Source organism: Solanum pennellii, chromosome 7 (genome assembly GCF_001406875.1).
Source record: "Solanum pennellii chromosome 7, SPENNV200".
Lineage (NCBI taxonomy): Eukaryota > Viridiplantae > Streptophyta > Magnoliopsida > Solanales > Solanaceae > Solanum > Solanum pennellii.
The window spans coordinates 1,721,097-1,742,979 of NC_028643.1; the positions used below are offsets into that span (position 1 = coordinate 1,721,097).

The window sequence follows — 21,883 nt, forward strand, 5'->3', positions numbered from 1 at the left end:
TGGGGGAAGCAAGTTTTGAGGAATTATTAAGAAGTTTATATAAATATAAAAGAATTTTTTGTTGGAAATCTACTAATGAGAAATTTCTTGGTTTCACTACTAAGAAAATATTATTTCTTACCGAAAAATATTTAGTAACTATACAAATATTTAGTGAATTAGTGAAAAAGAGAAAAAAATTAGTGATTATTTCTAATATTTCGATGAAATTTATTTTTCATCAGGTGGTTATCTGATGAGCTGGTTCAATGGGGCTAGGATGCTAGGACAGAATAATCATGTTTTGTAACACAAATTTCACATTAATTTACGATGAAAAAACTTATTAGAATGAAACTTGTTCAGGTGTTGTTACTCTCCTTGTGGAGGATTTGATTCCTCTTTGAAATCCCAAAGAACCTCTAAATTTCAAAGTTTGGACCCACACTTTTGTTGGGGAAAATATCTTATTGAAAATACTAAACTGTCTCTATAAATGAAGCTTACAATATTTAAAAAATAAATCTAATCAAATCACCATATGAATATATTACACTTTGTTTTTTACGGAGTAGTAACTTAGTGTTTCATATGATTAGAGTGAACCTAAATAAAGTTAATAACAAATCAAAAGATTGATTTTGGTTTGTGAAATGGAGATCAAAAATAGGATAATGATACAAGTTTTAATGATGACAATTTTATTTTGTTCTTAGGGAAGTGGTACACAACAACACGCATTGTCTAGTTGAGTGGATGCACTCTATGAATAATACATCCACTTTAATTTGTTGAGTTATATTAAGACTGTACAACATTTTTGTGGAACCATTTAAAATGACTTGTAACCATAATTATCTTTCACATAACTTACAGGGCAATGCACTCCATTTGAATATCATGATCAAGTAACAAAGTCGGAATTTTTCATCAAAATAAAATTTATATGTTTATGAGAAATTTGTTTGTGTATATATAATATGTTCCATTTTTTTAATGAAGGGATTTGAATAAACTCACTTGAACTTTACTAACTAGATCTATTTCTAATAAAGTATAGAATATTTCATCTAAGGTCAAATTTATATGTATATAAGAAATTTGTTCATGTATATATTATATATTGTAATTTTTTGATAAATCGATTCGAGTAAGGCCCGTTTGGATGGGCTTAATAAAAGCAGCTTTAAAAAAGTACTTTTGAAAGTGCTGAAACTTATTTTTAAAATAAGCAGTTATGCGTTTGGATAAAAGTGCTGAAGTTGCTATGCCGAACGTGAAAAGGGAAAAATGGAAGAAAGAGATGTTAGGGTTACGTGGGTAATTTGGAGATTGTATAAAAATATTAAGGGCAAAAAGATAAAAATGTGGTCAACTTAAAACAGCTTATAAGCTAAAAAAAAAAAACACCCCTACCCCAGCTTTTAACTTTTGGCTTAAAATAAGTTTTTTTTTAACTTAAAATAAGTTATTTTGAGTATTGCCAAACAACTAAATAAGTCAAAAATCAGCTTTTAAGTCAGTTTGACCAACTTTTAAGCTGAACCAAACAGGCTCTAAATCAGTTGACTTATTGACTTTGTTCCTATTGATCATGGTGAATAGCAAGCGTATTCAGAATTTCGAAATGACAGGTGTACTTAAATAACCCAATAACAATAATTTTATAATATTTTCTCGATTTGATTTATTATCGATTCAATTTTTGTACACACCTATCTGAAAGGGATTGTACCAATCAAATTTCTAGAAGGTCAAATCTAAAACCTTAAATCAAAAATTTTAAAAAATACCGTATTTAATTTATCCTTCCTTCTCGTTATTATAACCTTGGGTGATTGTGTATAGAAGTTTAAATCTTACAGGAAAGATAAATTAGCTCACCAAATTCATCAATTAAATATTTTCCAAAAACATAATGGTGTCTCTGTTTCTATTTATTTATTTAATTTTAATTTCATATATAATTTTAAAAATTAAAATACTTTTGAATTTTATCTTTAAATATATAATATTAAAAATATTTCAATTAAAAAATAAATAAACTGAAACAGAAAACGTAATTAAAGATGAATAATAAAAACATGAGAAAATATCAACCACGAAAAGCATAAATCACCTCAAAGTGACATAAATTAAAATGTCAATCATGAAAAGAAGCACAAATAATTAAAAAGATGCGGCATCATGAAAATGTTGCTTAATTAGTGCAGTACACATCTTCACTGTATATTACGAACAAAAAATAGTGTAATCTTTGTCCTATATATATATATATATATACACACACTCAAGTCCTAAACAAGAAAATGTAAAGCACTTTCTTTTTAATTGCATACATTTATTAGGACAAACTAAAAGTGGACAAGTGTTTGTAAGATACTAATTCAATATATTCTTCTTATTTGAAAGTTTGATTTTTTTTTCATTTAATATCTAATATTCATATTGAGATATATGATTAATTTAAATAGCATATTACAAAATATATTTCTAAATACAGCACTTCTTAATTTCTTGCCTAATCTTACCTTTTGTTTATGGTTTAAGTATTACACATTATCAGTATAAAGTATTTTTTATATTATCAATATTATTATTTAAAAGATATTTGCTTGTTTTTTTTATAAAATATGTGTTTTATAACATCGAGAATAAGATAGGTTATTTATTTTTTCCATAGGTAAATTTGAACTAACGATATAAATTTTTTATTATCACATTATATATGAATGTCATATTCTAAATAGATTTTGTTATAGCTATCATTTTGAGCGACATGATAACTAATGACATATTTAAGGTTCAAAAATTTGAGTTAATTTTTCAAACGGTTATTCAACTCTCTTTTTTAAACTAAAAGTTATCAACCTCATTTCTTTTAATTTAATAATAAAAAGGTCATAAATGATTAATCCCCTTGGGAGTTCTAGATATATCATGTAAACACTACAAATCAACTTTAACTCAATATTTTCAATACAAAGTATAAATATATATGAAAAATTATTAACATGTTAAATAAATATTAATTTTTGAAATCATAAATCAAATTAAAATTCTCAATAAGTATGAATTCGCCAAATTTTATAATAGGCATACCACATTATATTGATAAAAATGCTCATTCATTTTTACTCTTCTTTTTTCTATAATTGTCTAATCTTGCCTTTTGCTTTAATCACATCCATGCTTGCCTTTTAAGGTTTCAAAATTATGCTCTTGTTCTTCATATTTATCCTCAGCAAAGCAAATACCTAACACCCAAAAACTTTTTTTCCTTAAAAGTTAGGGAATAATTAAACCCATTATTCTTTACATTTTTTTTAACTCCTTAATGGAACATTTTAAAGTTATTCTATATATTAAAAGAAACAAAAAAAAACTCTATTTAAGGTATGACATGACATAGAACTGCTAAATGCTATGACAAACATGTCCATTTAATATCTTGATCAAATTATTCATTTCACAAAGTGCATGAATCAATTTACTTTATAAACTTATGATTAAACATTAGTGCAAAAGAAAAAAGTAATGTTGATCTTTACGTGGTAAATGTATGGATAATTATCTCTTAGTACAATTCAATAGATGGGATAAAAAAAATACAAATAGAGTTATCTTTTGCATACATGCATGTCATTTGGACTTCATTTATTAATGTATGAGATTGGAAGAAGATTTGATGCTTTCAAGTGAGAATTCGATTCAGGATTCAAATTGGGAATTGCTAATTTATCAAATACAATTAGTTCTATTTCATAACAGAGGCATATTCAGAGTTTAAATATAATTATGTGGATAATAGTAATTCATCTTTTACCTTAAAAAAGATTATACAATTCCCTCATAACTTAAACATGCAGGATGCGGGTTATGAATAAGTGGCTTCTTTGCTAGCTACCAGACGACCCATATGGACTCAATATTTGAGTTCTTTATCAATAGTTAAATTCATGACACATTCAAAATTATAATATTTTTTTTCATATGTTAATCGATAATTAGTGCTTAAAATATTGGATTCAACTAAATCTGATAATACTCTCCATCAGCCTTTGGCCTGAAGACATGATTAACTTATTTTATGCCATGGGTATGACCTTTTTTATAATCGTTAATTAATATACACTTCGATAAACTTGCATATGTAGCCACTTTTACCAACAATTTTCACTTTTTTTATTGTTAAGTAGTATAGGCTTCGATAAATTTGTATAGTGATTCTCACCAACAAATATTAGTGACCTCTAACATAGAACATTGTTCTTGATTTAAAGTAAGTGCACTTAACCAACATTTTCATAGCATTAATTAAGTGAGTATGTCCCATTCAAACATTATTTTACAAAACTATCAATGAATCAAAATGAGGGAGAAAGAATATAAAGTAGAACACTTTATGGTGTCCAAATGAAACCAAACTATTTTTGAAGTGTGCGCTACAGTATATATGATCCCAATTATATGATTGCATAAGCCATATCTAGTCCACCACTCAACTACATTTAGTCCATATAGAGAATAATATGAGGTCATTTTGCTTATTTCAATTAATGAGAAGTCTTCATCAATTTTATGTTATTAGCACAAACTCCAACAGATTACTACTTATGAACAATTGAAAGTATGATGTGACTGAACTTTTGTGCAAAACAAGAAATGATCTTGATCTTAATTATGTGGCATAATGGTTTGTATATTCATTTCATATTTAATGGATGGAAGACAACTAAAAATTTTATTAGCATATACATGGCATTAGGACTTTATCTATCAAGCACTTCAAATAATGAAATTGGAAGAAAATTTGATGCTTTCTAGTGAGAAATAGATTCAGGATTCTTAATAGGAATTGCTAGTTTATCAAATATAAATTAGCTCTATTTCATGACATAAGAGAGAAATCAATCCAAAATTTAAACTTTATAGGTTCAATTTTGAGTTCTTACCACTAAACTCATGAAATATTGAAAATTATGGATATTTACAATTTAATATTCATTAAATTTTTTAAAATAACTGATAATCTTAACGATCTCTATGTATCAAATATTGATCTAGATTGAAATAAGTGCATTAACCAAAACATTCATAGCATCAAGTGAATTCCCACTCAAACAATATCCACAAATACTATCAATTATTGGATTAGGCAGAAAGAATATTAAAAAATAACACTATATGGTGTTTAAATGAAACCAAGTTATTTTTTGAATGTATGCTATGTGTGATACCAATCAAAGTTCATCATTAATTAAAGTTATGGCATAAGCAATATCAATTTCTCGACTACATTTAGCCCATAGAGAATAATGTGAGGTGATGTTTCTTGATTATTTCAATTAAATGACAAGTCTTTATCAATTTTTATCTTACTAACCCAATCTCCAATTGCACTACTTATGAATAGGTCAATAGCATATTAATGCAACATCCACTAGAATCTTGAGGTAGATCCATGAGCTTAATTTCATAGGTCTTGTTGTAGACCAATGAGCTTAATTTCATATTGCTCTCTATTTATCAAATCAATGACTTTGGGGTTTGCAAAAATTGTACCATATCAATGATTGATAGGCCAATGACCTCATCAGTCTAGACATGTGTCATGACTCATGAGCATCAGAGTTACCTAGGAGGAGTCAGGTTACACTCTCATAACTTATCAATCAAATGGACTTAGTTTCTAGGTAAGCCTTGAGGTGCTGGTTAGGTCTTAGTATTTTCAATTTGAACCATATAATTGTTGAATCCATCCCATTGTTTTAGTCAACTCTAGCTATTCAATTGGTACAAGCAATTGTTAAAAAGAAAAGTAATTGGAGTTGAAAAGAAAAGATTTGGTAGTTGGCAAATTGGTAAGATTTGCAACCATTTTTGACTTTGCTATATTTACCTATGTCATTAGTGACATAAGCATGGTTTTATCCTTCTATAAATAGAGCATTCTTGCTCATTTGTAGAACACACCAAGTTAGAGAGAAAAATCATTTTGAGAGCAAAGTGAGGTATTCCATAGACTATACAAGAAAATAGTCTGTGAAGAAAAATAGAGTGTGAGCGATATTTTAGTAAGACGGAAACCAAAAGAGTGTTGTTCCTTTTGAGTGTGTAGTAGTCACTTTGAGTATTGAAACATTTTTAGCGGCTGTTTCTACCACTTCATGGTGTGTAGATTCAGGAGCCACTGATCATATCTGCACTACTATGCAGGGGTTTCAAGAAACGCGCAAGCTGATTAGAGGTGAAGTTAGCGTTTTTCAAGCAGATGGCTCTGCAGCTCCAGTTTTAGCATTAGGAAATATTACTTTTTCGTTTGATAGTGGTAGAGTTTTAATTTTAAAAGACGTTCTATATGCACCTGCTGTTAGAAGAAATTTGATTTCAGTTTCTAAAGTTTTGAGAGATGGTTATGATGTTAGTTTTTCTGATAACGGTTGTGTTATTAGTTATAATAAACATCTTGTCTCTGCTGGTACATTGATTGATGGTCTTTTTATTATTAATGTCTCTCCAGAACTGCAACAAATCGTAGAATTGAATAATGTTAACCTTTCAAGTAAAAGAAAACGTTCTTCTGATTTTAATGAGACTTATCTATGGCACTTGCGTCTATGTCATATAAATCTAGATAGGATTTCAAGGTTGGTTCGAGATGGACCTTTAGGTTCATTAAAAGTGGAGGCACTACCAACATGTGAATCTTGTTTAGAAGGAAAAATGACTAAGAGACCTTTTCCCTCAAAAGGAAATAGAGTCAATGATAAACTAGAGTTAATTCATTCTGATTTGTGTGGCCCAATGAACATTCAAGCAAGAGGTGGGTATGAGTACTTCGTGACCTTCATTGATGACTACTCAAAATATGGATATATATATTTGTTGCGCCGTAAGTCTGAATGCTTTGACAAATTCAAAGAGTTTAAGGCTGAAACAGAGAAACGACATGGAATATATATCAAGTCATTGCGATCTGATCGTGGTGGCGAATACCTCTCTAATGATTTTATTAGTTACTTATCAGAACAAGGAATTACATCTCAAATGTCTGCACCTAGAACGCCACAACAAAATGGTGTAGCAGAAAGAAGAAACAGAACTCTTTTAGAAATGGTTAGATCAATGATGAGTTACTCTGATTTGCCGCATTCGTTTTGGGGATATGCCATAGAAACTGCAAATTACATTCTGAACTTAGTTCCTTCTAAATCTGTTCCTTTGACACCCATTGAACTGTGGACTGGGCACAAACCTAGTTTGAGACATATTCGGGTTTGGGGATGTCCAGCACATGTATTAAAAGGGAAGGCAGAAAAATTGGAACCTAAAACAGAAGTATGTGTTTTTATTGGATACCCTAAAGGAACGAAAGGTGGTATGTTTTATAATCCTAAAGAAAAGAAGGTCATTGTGTCTACCAATGCCAAGTTTCTGGAAACGGATTTTTTAACAAACCATATTCCTAGAAGTAAACTAGTTTTACAGGAATTGAGCAAAGAGAAAACAAATCAATCTACTGAAAATAATGAAAACCAAATTCAAACCCCACATGTTAGAGTTAACATACCATTGCATTATAATAGTGGGAGAGATGTTAACAAACATAAAATTCTGCAAGTACAAGATCTTGAAAATTCATTGCATCAAGGTAGTGGGAGTAATAGTGAGCAGATTGCATTAGAGGAAGAAGTTGTTGATATCTCTGCACCGCAAGATACTGAAGATAACATGGAAACTCAAGATCCTAAAAATGATGTGGTTCCACCACAAGATCATAATAATGCAAATCTCTCTGAACCTACCCCTGCAACTGTAGTGTCTCGTCGTAGTGGGAGAGTGATAAGAAAACCACTTCGGTATGCACTCTTGGGAGAGTCTTTTGACAGAATCCCTGAAGAGTCAAATACCGAACCTGTGAATTACGACGAAGCACTACAAGATAAAGATGCAGAAAAATGGATTGTTGCTATGAAATCAGAAATGGAGTCTATGTACTCTAACAAAGTCTGGGATCTTGTAGAACCACCTGTAGATGGAGTCAAACCCATTGGATGCAAGTGGATATATAAGAAAAAGAGAGGAGTAGATGGACAAGTGCAAACTTACAAAGCTAGACTTGTTGCAAAAGGGTTTACTCAGAAAGAAGGGATCGACTATGAGGAAACTTTTTCGCCAGTAGTCATGCTTAAGTCTATTAGAATTCTCTTATCCATTGCTGCTCATTATGATTATGAGATTTGGCAAATGGATGTCAAGACAGCTTTCCTTAATGGAAGTCTTGATGAAAGCATATTTATGCGACAACCAGATGGTTTCATAGAAAAAGGAAAAGAACACATGTTGTGCAAGCTTAAAAGATCTATTTATGGATTAAAGCAAGCTTCTAGGGCATGGAACACTTGCTTCGACACTGCAGTCAAGTCTTTTGGTTTTGGGCAATGTCTTGATGAGTCTTGTGTGTACAAAAAGAGGAATGGGTGTTAGAGTTGTAGGTGCATGGTTATGAGTCTAAGTGGGAGATTGTTAGGATATACTATTAACCATGCGTTTTGATATAGTATTAATATTGAACAATTGTTTATTTATTTATTCAATTCAATAAAGTGTTACATTAAATAGATCAATTGTCATATATGTGTCCTTAACTTATATAGTAGATGATTTGGTGTATAGAGTTTAAGCTTATACACAGAAGATTAAATCATCAGTTCTTATAAGTTAAAATTTATAGTTCACAATCATAGATGGAAATTTGGACAAAATCATCAGAAAGATTGTAGCACGAGATTAAATGTAATTTATCTTGATTATGAGAATGGCATAGTTCTAACTTCTCGTGCTAGTGCATTTGGTATGTATTGAACGGGACCAAGCAGAGATAGTTGTTTTAGACTGACTGATAAAAACATATTCTCTAAACTATTAAATGTACTTATATTCTTAATCTTGATATAACGATTATGATCTGTATATATTATTTATCATTTTGATTTATTAAAAGGTGAGATTCTGAGATGGGTCAATATGCCTGGTAGATTGGATGATAATAATATATATTGGTGAAATAATTAGTTAGTTGATGGAATCCATGTCTCAGTATAGAGATTGATGATACACCTTTTATGAGAAGCTTGTAAGTTTTCATGTGTAAACCCGGCCGGTAGATTTATGAATCTGGCACATGAAATAAGTTAAGTATTGCTCTAAAAGAATTTAATCATTGAATTAAATTCGTCAGTAATTTAATTTATTGATTAGTATCGGTAATCTTAACATGGGGAATCAAATAAGTGTTTAGTGGTGAATTTCGAAATAAATAGAGGAGTTCAATTACGAATTTTTAGTGGAATGATTTGTAATTTATTATGGTAAGAATAATTTAAATTAATTATTTAGAATTATTTCCATAATAGGAAGCCTCAGTAATAAATTCTGTGGTCCCTCCAGTGCCCAATTTAACTAGAACTCAGAATCCTATTTTCTAGTAGAAGATGGAAAAGTAGCGTTCTTTTTCTTTGGAGGAAAACGTGTGTTTTCAAGTTCTCCTAAAAGAAAAAGAATTGGTTTTTCCTCTCCTCTTTGGACTAGGAAGACATCTCCTAAAAGGAAAAGAATTGGTTTTTCCTCTCCTCTTTGGACTAGGAAGACATCTCCTAAAAGAAAAAGAATTGGTTTTTCCTCTCCTCTTTGGACTAGGAAGACATCTCTATAAATAGGGATTTTTCTAACCTAGATTTGATGAGAGAATTCTATACAATACTTGCCCACCCAAGTATTGAGAGAGTTCAATTGTTGATTGGGATCACTGTAGAAGACTATAGAACTGGAGTTGGATTTACTTCAAGATATCTGCACACGCTTCAAGAGGTAATCCTGAGTTAATTTTCAGCATACTTTGTATGTGATAACTATTTGTGATTGTTATTTATATTCATGCAAGATGTATGATTCTGGAATGCTTCCGCTGTGTATGCTATTTTCCAACAATTGGTATCAGAGCCATACTTGCATCTTTATACATAACCTAAAATATGCATATGTGAAATTATATGTATGATTCGTGATTGTGAATTTTGTTTTATCACGAAAAGGACAGAACGGATAAAAACTTGATTTGATTTGTTTTTGTTAAATGCATACGGTAATAGTTACTTATGAAAATTGATTTGTAAGATTTGATAATATTTTCATATTGTCATGCACGGTGTTCTTCGATGGATAATTTCAAGAGAAATTTTGATAGCTGCACCGATCAATTTTTTTTTGTTGTCTTGTGGCAGCACTTATGTGCAATTGTATATATCAGATTTGTGTTATGGCAAGGCCAAAGAGAAGCATACCACGCCATGGCAGCAATACATGATTGCATGTGTGATTTATGTCTCGATTATGTGGCTGTTTTTGATATAATAAAAAAAAAGTTAATTTTTTTTTGGCTCACATGTTTTAATATAGAGAGAAACTTTTGATTTTGTACGACTAAAACAAAATAGTATGGCTGTAGTTTTCTTGTTCACATTATAGGCAGCCATAATTTTTTTTAATCAAAAGGTGTATTATTGAATATATATGAGATGGTACATGGAATGTACGAAGATTTGGTGTGCGTATATTTTCTTTCTGGAAATTTTTTTGTATGAATTTGGAAGAAAATAAATGGTGATGAGTAAATTTTTTACCAAGATTAAATATTAATGAAGTATTAAGTTTATGTGTTGGCTTAGACCTTCCTCCCCATCGGATGAATTTAATACAAGTCATTACGTATTTAATCGCTAGTTTGACAATTTGTATTAACTCTCCTAAACTGAGTAATATATGATTGGATCAATGCAACTAGAGGATTTTCACTTGACTTAAAGTAACAGTAGACTCTCCAACTGAGTTAGGTCTGTATAAGTTTATAAAGTGAATAATCGGTCATTATATATGTATATTGTATGAATAGTTCTCCAATCCCAACGATTGGCTATTTAAGATGCATGAATGTATATGTATATCATGAGTTTGAATGTAAATATTCAATGTTATATGACTATGTTATTGATCTATTGTAACTATTTCTTTAATCTCAGATTCAACATGTCTCCTTTTAATCCCATTAGTACTATTTTGGGTCAAAACAAACTAGAGGGTTCTAACTATGTTGACTGGAGGAGAAATCTTGACATTGTGTTAACTGCTGAAGAATATAAGTTTGTGCTTCATGAGGAATGTCCATTGAAACCAAATGATCAGTCTAGTGATGAGGATAAGCTACCTTATCAGAAATGGCGCAAAGCTGATGAGATGGCGCGATGTTACATTATGGCTTCAATGTCAAATGTTTTGCAACATCAACATCAAGCTATGTTGTCTGCTTTTGAAATTCTGGAGAATCTCAAACAAATGTTTGGAGACCAGGGTCGATCAGCTAAGCAGACTGCCATGAGAACTCTCATGAACACTAAGATGGTTGAGGGCACCCCTGTAAGAGACCATGTTCTGAAGATGATAGGTCTTCTGAATGAACTAGAGGTTTTGGGGGCTGAAATTGACAATGACTCCCAAGTTGAGATGATATTGCAGTCTCTGCCTGATAGTTTTCAACAATTTTGCCTAAATTATAATATGAATAAGATGAGTCTATCTTTGGCACAATTGTTGAATGAGCTACAGGCGGCAGAGACCCTTGTCAAAAAACATGCACCATCAATGGCACTTAATGTTGAGAAAGGTTCTACTTCTAAACCGCAAGGTGGACAGAAGAAGAAAAAGTCTCACAAAGCTAAGGCAACTGCACCTCCAACTGGGGGAGTGAAAAAGCCTAAGGGTAAGTGTTTTCATTGCAAGATGTCAGGTCATTGGAAGGCACATTGTCCAGATTTCTTAGCCAAGAAGAAAAACAAACCAGGTAACTCACTTTCACTTGTCGTTGAAACATTTTTAGCGGCTGTTTCTACCACTTCATGGTGTGTAGATTCAGGAGCCACTGATCATATCTGCACTACTATGCAGGGGTTTCAAGAAACGCGCAAGCTGATTAGAGGTGAAGTTAGCGTTTTTCAAGCAGATGGCTCTGCAGCTCCAGTTTTAGCATTAGGAAATATTATTTTTTCGTTTGATAGTGGTAGAGTTTTAATTTTAAAAGACGTTCTATATGCACCTGCTGTTAGAAGAAATTTGATTTCAGTTTCTAAAGTTTTGAGAGATGGTTATGATGTTAGTTTTTCTGATAACGGTTGTGTTATTAGTTATAATAAACATCTTGTCTCTACTGGTACATTGATTGATGGTCTTTTTATTATTAATGTCTCTCCAGAACTGCAACAAATCGTAGAATTGAATAATGTTAACCTTTCAAGTAAAAGAAAACGTTCTTCTGATTTTAATGAGACTTATCTATGGCACTTGCGTCTATGTCATATAAATCTAGATAGGATTTCAAGGTTGGTTCGAGATGGACCTTTAGGTTCATTAAAAGTGGAGGCACTACCAACATGTGAATCTTGTTTAGAAGGAAAAATGACTAAGAGACCTTTTCCCTCAAAAGGAAATAGAGTCAATGATAAACTAGAGTTAATTCATTCTGATTTGTGTGGCCCAATGAACATTCAAGCAAGAGGTGGGTATGAGTACTTCGTGACCTTCATTGATGACTACTCAAAATATGGATATATATATTTGTTGCGCCGTAAGTCTGAATGCTTTGACAAATTCAAAGAGTTTAAGGCTGAAACAGAGAAACGACATGGAATATATATCAAGTCATTGCGATCTGATCGTGGTGGCGAATACCTCTCTAATGATTTTATTAGTTACTTATCAGAACAAGGAATTACATCTCAAATGTCTGCACCTAGAACGCCACAACAAAATGGTGTAGCAGAAAGAAGAAACAGAACTCTTTTAGAAATGGTTAGATCAATGATGAGTTACTCTGATTTGCCGCATTCGTTTTGGGGATATGCCATAGAAACTGCAAATTACATTCTGAACTTAGTTCCTTCTAAATCTGTTCCTTTGACACCCATTGAACTGTGGACTGGGCACAAACCTAGTTTGAGACATATTCGGGTTTGGGGATGTCCAGCACATGTATTAAAAGGGAAGGCAGAAAAATTGGAACCTAAAACAGAAGTATGTGTTTTTATTGGATACCCTAAAGGAACGAAAGGTGGTATGTTTTATAATCCTAAAGAAAAGAAGGTCATTGTGTCTACCAATGCCAAGTTTCTGGAAACGGATTTTTTAACAAACCATATTCCTAGAAGTAAACTAGTTTTACAGGAATTGAGCAAAGAGAAAACAAATCAATCTACTGAAAATAATGAAAACCAAATTCAAACCCCACATGTTAGAGTTAACATACCATTGCATTATAATAGTGGGAGAGATGTTAACAAACATAAAATTCTGCAAGTACAAGATCTTGAAAATTCATTGCATCAAGGTAGTGGGAGTAATAGTGAGCAGATTGCATTAGAGGAAGAAGTTGTTGATATCTCTGCACCGCAAGATACTGAAGATAACATGGAAACTCAAGATCCTAAAAATGATGTGGTTCCACCACAAGATCATAATAATGCAAATCTCTCTGAACCTACCCCTGCAACTGTAGTGTCTCGTCGTAGTGGGAGAGTGATAAGAAAACCACTTCGGTATGCACTCTTGGGAGAGTCTTTTGACAGAATCCCTGAAGAGTCAAATACCGAACCTGTGAATTACGACGAAGCACTACAAGATAAAGATGCAGAAAAATGGATTGTTGCTATGAAATCAGAAATGGAGTCTATGTACTCTAACAAAGTCTGGGATCTTGTAGAACCACCTGTAGATGGAGTCAAACCCATTGGATGCAAGTGGATATATAAGAAAAAGAGAGGAGTAGATGGACAAGTGCAAACTTACAAAGCTAGACTTGTTGCAAAAGGGTTTACTCAGAAAGAAGGGATCGACTATGAGGAAACTTTTTCGCCAGTAGTCATGCTTAAGTCTATTAGAATTCTCTTATCCATTGCTGCTCATTATGATTATGAGATTTGGCAAATGGATGTCAAGACAGCTTTCCTTAATGGAAGTCTTGATGAAAGCATATTTATGCGACAACCAGATGGTTTCATAGAAAAAGGAAAAGAACACATGTTGTGCAAGCTTAAAAGATCTATTTATGGATTAAAGCAAGCTTCTAGGGCATGGAACACTTGCTTCGACACTGCAGTCAAGTCTTTTGGTTTTGGGCAATGTCTTGATGAGTCTTGTGTGTACAAAAAGAGGAATGGGTGTTAGAGTTGTAGGTGCATGGTTATGAGTCTAAGTGGGAGATTGTTAGGATATACTATTAACCATGCGTTTTGATATAGTATTAATATTGAACAATTGTTTATTTATTTATTCAATTCAATAAAGTGTTACATTAAATAGATCAATTGTCATATATGTGTCCTTAACTTATATAGTAGATGATTTGGTGTATAGAGTTTAAGCTTATACACAGAAGATTAAATCATCAGTTCTTATAAGTTAAAATTTATAGTTCACAATCATAGATGGAAATTTGGACAAAATCATCAGAAAGATTGTAGCACGAGATTAAATGTAATTTATCTTGATTATGAGAATGGCATAGTTCTAACTTCTCGTGCTAGTGCATTTGGTATGTATTGAACGGGACCAAGCAGAGATAGTTGTTTTAGACTGACTGATAAAAACATATTCTCTAAACTATTAAATGTACTTATATTCTTAATCTTGATATAACGATTATGATCTGTATATATTATTTATCATTTTGATTTATTAAAAGGTGAGATTCTGAGATGGGTCAATATGCCTGGTAGATTGGATGATAATAATATATATTGGTGAAATAATTAGTTAGTTGATGGAATCCATGTCTCAGTATAGAGATTGATGATACACCTTTTATGAGAAGCTTGTAAGTTTTCATGTGTAAACCCGGCCGGTAGATTTATGAATCTGGCACATGAAATAAGTTAAGTATTGCTCTAAAAGAATTTAATCATTGAATTAAATTCGTCAGTAATTTAATTTATTGATTAGTATCGGTAATCTTAACATGGGGAATCAAATAAGTGTTTAGTGGTGAATTTCGAAATAAATAGAGGAGTTCAATTACGAATTTTTAGTGGAATGATTTGTAATTTATTATGGTAAGAATAATTTAAATTAATTATTTAGAATTATTTCCATAATAGGAAGCCTCAGTAATAAATTCTGTGGTCCCTCCAGTGCCCAATTTAACTAGAACTCAGAATCCTATTTTCTAGTAGAAGATGGAAAAGTAGCGTTCTTTTTCTTTGGAGGAAAACGTGTGTTTTCAAGTTCTCCTAAAAGAAAAAGAATTGGTTTTTCCTCTCCTCTTTGGACTAGGAAGACATCTCTATAAATAGGGATTTTTCTAACCTAGATTTGATGAGAGAATTCTATACAATACTTGCCCACCCAAGTATTGAGAGAGTTCAATTATTGATTGGGATCACTGTAGAAGACTATAGAACTGGAGTTGGATTTACTTCAAGATATCTGCACACGCTTCAAGAGGTAATCCTGAGTTAATTTTCAGCATACTTTGTATGTGATAACTATTTGTGATTGTTATTTATATTCATGCAAGATGTATGATTCTGGAATGCTTCCGCTGTGTATGCTATTTTCCAACATGTGAAACATCAAATGCATACATGTGAAGTAGTTTTAAAACTCCAAACATTTATGTCTAGTTTTTAAAGTTAATCTCGAAGCTGTTAAACTTGTAAGATTTTATAAATTTTGGCTATGCTTTAAATATAGATCTTGAAATTGATAATATCCTAACCAAAAATTGTGTAGGTAACCACTTGTAGTACCTTTGTTCAAATGGCCATATTCAGTTCTTAAAAAATATTTAATGTTTAGTCAATTTTGGCAAATTTTAGACTAAACCTGCTGCTAGTACTAACTTCGAGTCTAAAGTTGGCTAATGCCATTTCTATAAGTTAAATGGATAATGTTTTGTTTTATAACACATTTATTTACATTAACAGCTTAGTAGTAGAGTGTGTTTAATGATTGTCCACACTTCACAGTCATATGACAATTAAAGAGTAAACTAATAAGACAACTCAGTTGATTGGTTATCTGGTTATTCATCTTGTTGATTAGGTTTAATTCTCCCGGCTTACAATCCCCTCAGCTATTTCCCCTTCCCCTACCCCAGTTTCTTTTTAAAAAAGAAAGAAAAAACTCATGACTGGCATTGGATTGCGAGTTCCATCAAATGGGTTAACCTTGCAATAAGTTTCCACTTATTCGCTCAAAATAGGAGTGTTGTCGCATTTTACGTGTAAGAGGTAAAGGATATTTAGTAATTACATAGTTTCTTAATTTTCATTGTGTATTACTACATGTTTTCTCATTTGTTATATATCATGCTATTTTGCTTCAGAAAACAACATGGATGTCCCAAAATATAGACTTTATAGTTTAGAGTGCCAAGTAATCCTCCTTTCTTCCTAAGAGTTTAAATTCCCTACACAATAATCCAGATTTTTGGGTCTCAGAGAAAGCTAGTTGATGAAGAATAAAAGTGAGGAGAATCTCACTATTGATTTTCCTATTTTGTACTTAAAATTGGACTATCTTTTTTGGAATTGGATTATGTAGCACAAAGCATTAATCTTAATCAAATTAACAAGAAATTGGAAGCTTCATAGATCATGAACATTTACTTCTTTTTTTGTTTTTCACCCTGTGTTTGGTATCTGCATTAAAGCCCCACTAATTTATATTTGCTCCATGTAGGTCCCCATTTAAGGTGAGTTCTCCCTACCAAAGGATTTTTCATACCCCAAGCTCGAACTTGAGAATTCTAATTAAGAGAAAAGTAGCCTCATCCGCCTGCACCACATCCATTAGTGGTGTAGATCATGAACATACTTCCTCCCATTTGGACTATCTTTATTGGACTTGGGATGGCTCAAAGCACAAATTCGATTTTGATTTGACAAGAAATCGTCCAATTCCTATTTGGTTTGTCAATACTAACTTTTTGAGCTCGTGGAGTGATGGTTGTGATCCCTCCACTCTTAATCCTATGTCTCATGTTTGAGCGCCCTGAGCCCCTGACAATGAAAATATTTTCTGTATGGAGCATTTTACCCCTCATAGTGAGCCTACTCGACACGAATTTGAATCAGTACTATATATATATATATTGCAACACATTTTCACAAGCATTGGATGCTACTTGTAACCAGAAATAACTACTGGTGTAGCAGGAAATTTGCAACAAATAATTTGAATAGCAACAGGTATTTACTTAACAAACCTTCTTGCATCAATTAAAACAGAACAACGTAGTCGAAGACTCACGGGTTTTGATTTGTCAATGTTCATGTCCCGAGCAAATGGTGACAATGTCTGGGATTCTGAGATTGGACCATGGGCATTTAACGGATCCAGCAGCATAAAGTGGCAATGTGGTGCAGAGAATGCTGGCAAGGAATCAAATGTCAAAGAAACTAGCAGAAGAAATGGATGTATCTTAAAGGCACATACATAGAAAATGTATGAACTTGCAAAGAACCACATAAGGAACAACAGGGAAGCAATCGACAAATTAATAGATGTGGTGCTAGAAAAAGAGACTTTTTCATGCTTGATCCTCCTTACTCCTCTAGAAAAGCATATGAATTAACACATCTTCTTGTTGCACCAATTCCTGTTCTTACTACTCCTCTGACCTTTCTCCCTATAACAATTGATTTGTTTTCTTTTGATGCTCTCTTCAATGAAAAGTAAGTGTTCTTCCCTTGCTTCAAGATTTGTTCTTTTATATATATGCATATATCTTAGTTACAATTGATAAGATGAATTGTAGATGTTCTGTAAACCATGACAACGTTGTAGAAAAATATTGTTAATTATGTATCCAACTGAACTCATACCAAAAGAATTTGACTACCGAAAATGAAAAATGGGATCTTTCTTTCTTTTTGTAATGTCCTGGCACACATTTCAGTCATGTTGTATACACCAATGTATCAGTTGTAAGATCTTCATTTTGGAGTCTCTTTACTTCTAGCTGGTGGAAGTTCTATGCTTTTCAAGATCTCAAGATTCTCTTCATCTTCAGGTTAGAATTAATAGATTTTGTCCAACTTGGACAGAAAGATTTTTTGTATGGTAAAAGATATGTACCTTGCGAGAAGAAAGAATTTGCTGTCACTAATAGCATTCGGGGCACTTGTGTTGCTTGTTCATTGCCACTATTGGCATCAGGAACCTAGTAAATAACAGCACATAGATAACATAATTTCGTTATAAAGCTTAAGTTTAAGAAGGAAAAAGTTAAACATATTGCATTGTTTTGAGGCCAACATGATGTGGTAGGAGCATATTTACACATGACTTATCTCATCCATGATAATTCTAAAACGAAGGGCTGAAAGTTTTAGAGAGTACTAAATCTGACTATACATGACAATACAAGTTCAAGGAGATGAAATATTTATATAATCAACAGATTAACTGTAAACACAACAACAAGTATTTAAAAAAAATAAGAATTCAACTCAACTTAACTAGGAAGGAAGAAAAAACAGGTTTGAAACATAAATCAGTACACAAGTACTAAAATTCAGCTGCTGCAATTTGCTACTGTCAATTACTCTTATCAAGAGAAGTGAACAAAATAAGAACGACCAAGTATATTAGATCAGAATTAATATACAGGTAATAGTAACACAGCCCCAGAACTTTGATACAACAACAAAAAAAAAAAAAACCAATGTACTCCGATAAGTGGGGTCTGCGGTGGTAGAGTGTATGTAGACCTTACCCCTACCTCGAGGAGGTAGTGCTCGGCTTAGTAACGAAAAAATACCAAAGTAAAGAGGACATAGAAAGTAATAGGGAAAACAAATTGTCACATTCAAAAGAGGGGCAATAACAATAACCAGCCAATGAGATAACTGAAGCACAGTAAATAACGAGGAGGAATAAAGGTTATAAGCCGCTAATATATGTTGAGTACAGTGCTGGAAATTCTGAAAAGAGTTGAGCTCCTCTATAACTGCCTGAACTTAGAATTTCTGCCCAATTAATTTGATTTTAATGGCAACTAACAAGGTCCTTCACTCCAACAGAACTTCTTGCCTCTCATTGAATACATTGGTCATAACATAGCATTTAAATAGCTCATTAAAAGGGAACATAATACATGACAAAACATAGTAACCAGGCATAAACATATCAGACTATTCCATCTTAGGCTAATTTCATTATTTAAATTAAAAGCTGTAACAATGACAGAATACTAACATGTTTAATAGCTCCAAAGATGTCGTTTTAAACAATAAAAGCTAAGTCATCCAAGATGCTGAGTTATTATCCTTTATAGTACCAAAGCAATAACAACAACAAACCCAATGTAATCCCACAAATGGAATATGGAGAGGGTGGTGTGTACACAAACTTTACCCCTACCCTGTGAGGTTAGAGAGGTGGTTTCTGAAAGACTCTCGACTCAAAAAAAAGGCATAAAAAATCGAAGCAAAGGAAACAACTGGTCATAATAAAGAAGTGAATAAGGGGACAAGCTTACCACTCTCCAAAATAGTCACATTTTATTTTTTTACACTTGCAATAAAGTGTAATAATACAAAGTACCCCAAGTGTTTTACTAATATTCAGGGAATACTAGTATAGATCCAAAACCTTGAGTAAATGAACATGAAGAAATATGCAACAAACGGTGAAAAAGCAAACTCATGTTTTACTAATGATTCATTCTTGCGGTACAAGTGGAAAGACTATTTATGCTTTCATACATGGAGTCCTAGCCACCTCATACTAGTTTAATAAACTTCTACTATAATATACCATCATGAAATTGGCATCCAAACACAATCCTACAAGGACAACACTAAGACATTTAGCTTAAGCAGGTGATGGCAAATCTTTGGAGCCTACGAGCTGTGTATACTTTTCGAGTTGTTGTACATCACGTGACAACTCTCTAACAGAACAAGCTCATTTGCAGGAATATTGTTTCTCCATTGACATTGACAAAATTCTTCTAAATAAAACAGTGAACACTTATTTGACTATCAAAGTTCACAAATCAACGAAGCGACATAATTCACCTGACATTCAACAGGAGAACATACGAAATCCCAAACAAAATCAGTTTAAAAAATAGAATCAATTTTACAATCAGATGACAGATCTTCGAACTCTCACTGTTAATACAATACTTCTTACCTAACATCCACAGTAATTTGCTCAATCCGCATAAGATCCACAATAATCAAATCAACTTACTTAATTCAAATACATATAATCGATATCCAAAGAAGTACAAAAACTCACATGATATTCAATAGAAAATATACAAACTTCCAAACAAAATCAGTTTACTGATCATCTAGAGCTAATAGAACTCACACTTTCAATACAATATTGAATTACCTTCTATTGAGAGAACTAACAGAACTCTCACGGTTAATTTCAATCCGCGTGAGATCTACAACAATCGAAACAATTTTTTCAATACATAAGTCTCTCTTTTAAGAGTAGTAATATCATATTACGGATGAGCACATAAATTTACATGATATTCAACAGGAGAATACGAAAATCATGAATAGCGAAGGGATTTTCAGTTTCTTACCTCAAATTTTTGACATATCTTAGCTACTGATATGATGAATGACGAATCGAATGAAAATTTCTGAATGTTGATTACAGATTTTTGAGCTGAACTTACAGAAGCTATGGCGATTATGGATTTTGAAATACCCAAACAGAGAGAAGAGAGCGATAGAGAAAACGATCGTCAATTTGAATTGGCGGGATTTTTATAGAGAAGTGAAATAATGGGAGGGAAGATGAATTGTATTGGTGTTAAAAAGGGTCGGGTCCGTTCACGAAATATTGACCCGGTTGTTTCGTGGTCCAAGTTGGTTACCGGGTTGGGGCTCAGGTTTTCAATTGGGCTGGGTTTTATCCGATTCCATCTCATATCAACCAAATTTAATTTAATTTTAATTTTTTAAAAGTATTTAATACTTGTACTCGCCCTAGGACGGGGCTCTAGCAAAACGCCTTGAGACTCAAATGTGGGATTTTGTTTTACAAGACTTACGCCCTAAGCATGTCCAACGTCCAACACCCAACGCTTGAAACTCGCCTAACAGATATAACAAAAATGATGTGTTAAAATCTTTAAGTAACATTGTTGACCCTCATAACTCTTGAATAAATGAATGATACGTAACTTTTTAATCTATAAAGATAACAAGATTGAGAGTAACTCAAACAACAAATGTAGTATCACATATCTACTATTTGGTAACACTATGAATGTAATTATATATTACGTAACATTTCTCTTAAAAATATATAGCAGAATTTTACTTTTCCACTTATCATTCGTTTTTTGATTTTGTCATATGTATCAAAATTTATCATATTTTATTTAACTACAGCATGATATTCATATTTTTTTAGAAATAATGATTCTTTTATTATTAAAAAAGTTAAGATATTAGATTAGTTATACTTGTATAGTCATGTTTTATTATTATTGGTGTAATAATATTTCTCAAATAGTAATTATATTACTTTTTTTCGTTATTATAGACTATCAATACTATTAATCATAATATAATTTCTATATATTATAGGTTTTTTCATAAAGAATTAGTTGTGAAATCATTGAAAGGAATTTAATTAGTAATATAACTATAAAATTGAATATACATGAGACTACGCCCCGTAGATCCATAGGACTTACGCCCCGTGTCTCGGAGCTTATGCCTCGCCCCTTACGGTATAAAACGTCTCGCTTCACATCCCGCCTTTTAAAACACTGATCATTCCAATATTAATTCAGGAGTGACGTGAACTTTCATGT

At 32.2% G+C, this 21,883-nt stretch overlaps 2 long non-coding RNA genes across 4 annotated transcripts; one reads left to right on the top strand and one right to left on the bottom strand.

Moving 5' to 3' along the window:
• Positions 1–3,000: 3,000 nt before the first annotated feature.
• LOC107024655 lies at positions 3,001–20,821 on the bottom strand. 3 transcript variants are annotated; one of them, XR_003579226.1, is made up of 5 exons: positions 20,639–20,821; positions 20,437–20,491; positions 18,166–18,250; positions 17,338–17,459; positions 3,001–3,236 (listed from the first exon to the last, which is right to left on the bottom strand). It is a non-coding gene; the product is annotated as an uncharacterized LOC107024655 (long non-coding RNA). The 3 variants fall into 3 exon arrangements; XR_001457377.2 differs by having other exon boundaries at positions 3,001–3,250; XR_003579227.1 differs by lacking the exon at positions 20,437–20,491 and having other exon boundaries at positions 3,001–3,250.
• LOC107024656 lies at positions 16,024–17,786 on the top strand. Its single transcript, XR_001457378.2, has 2 exons — positions 16,024–16,316; positions 16,768–17,786. It is a non-coding gene; the product is annotated as an uncharacterized LOC107024656 (long non-coding RNA).
• Positions 20,822–21,883: the final 1,062 nt, after the last annotated feature.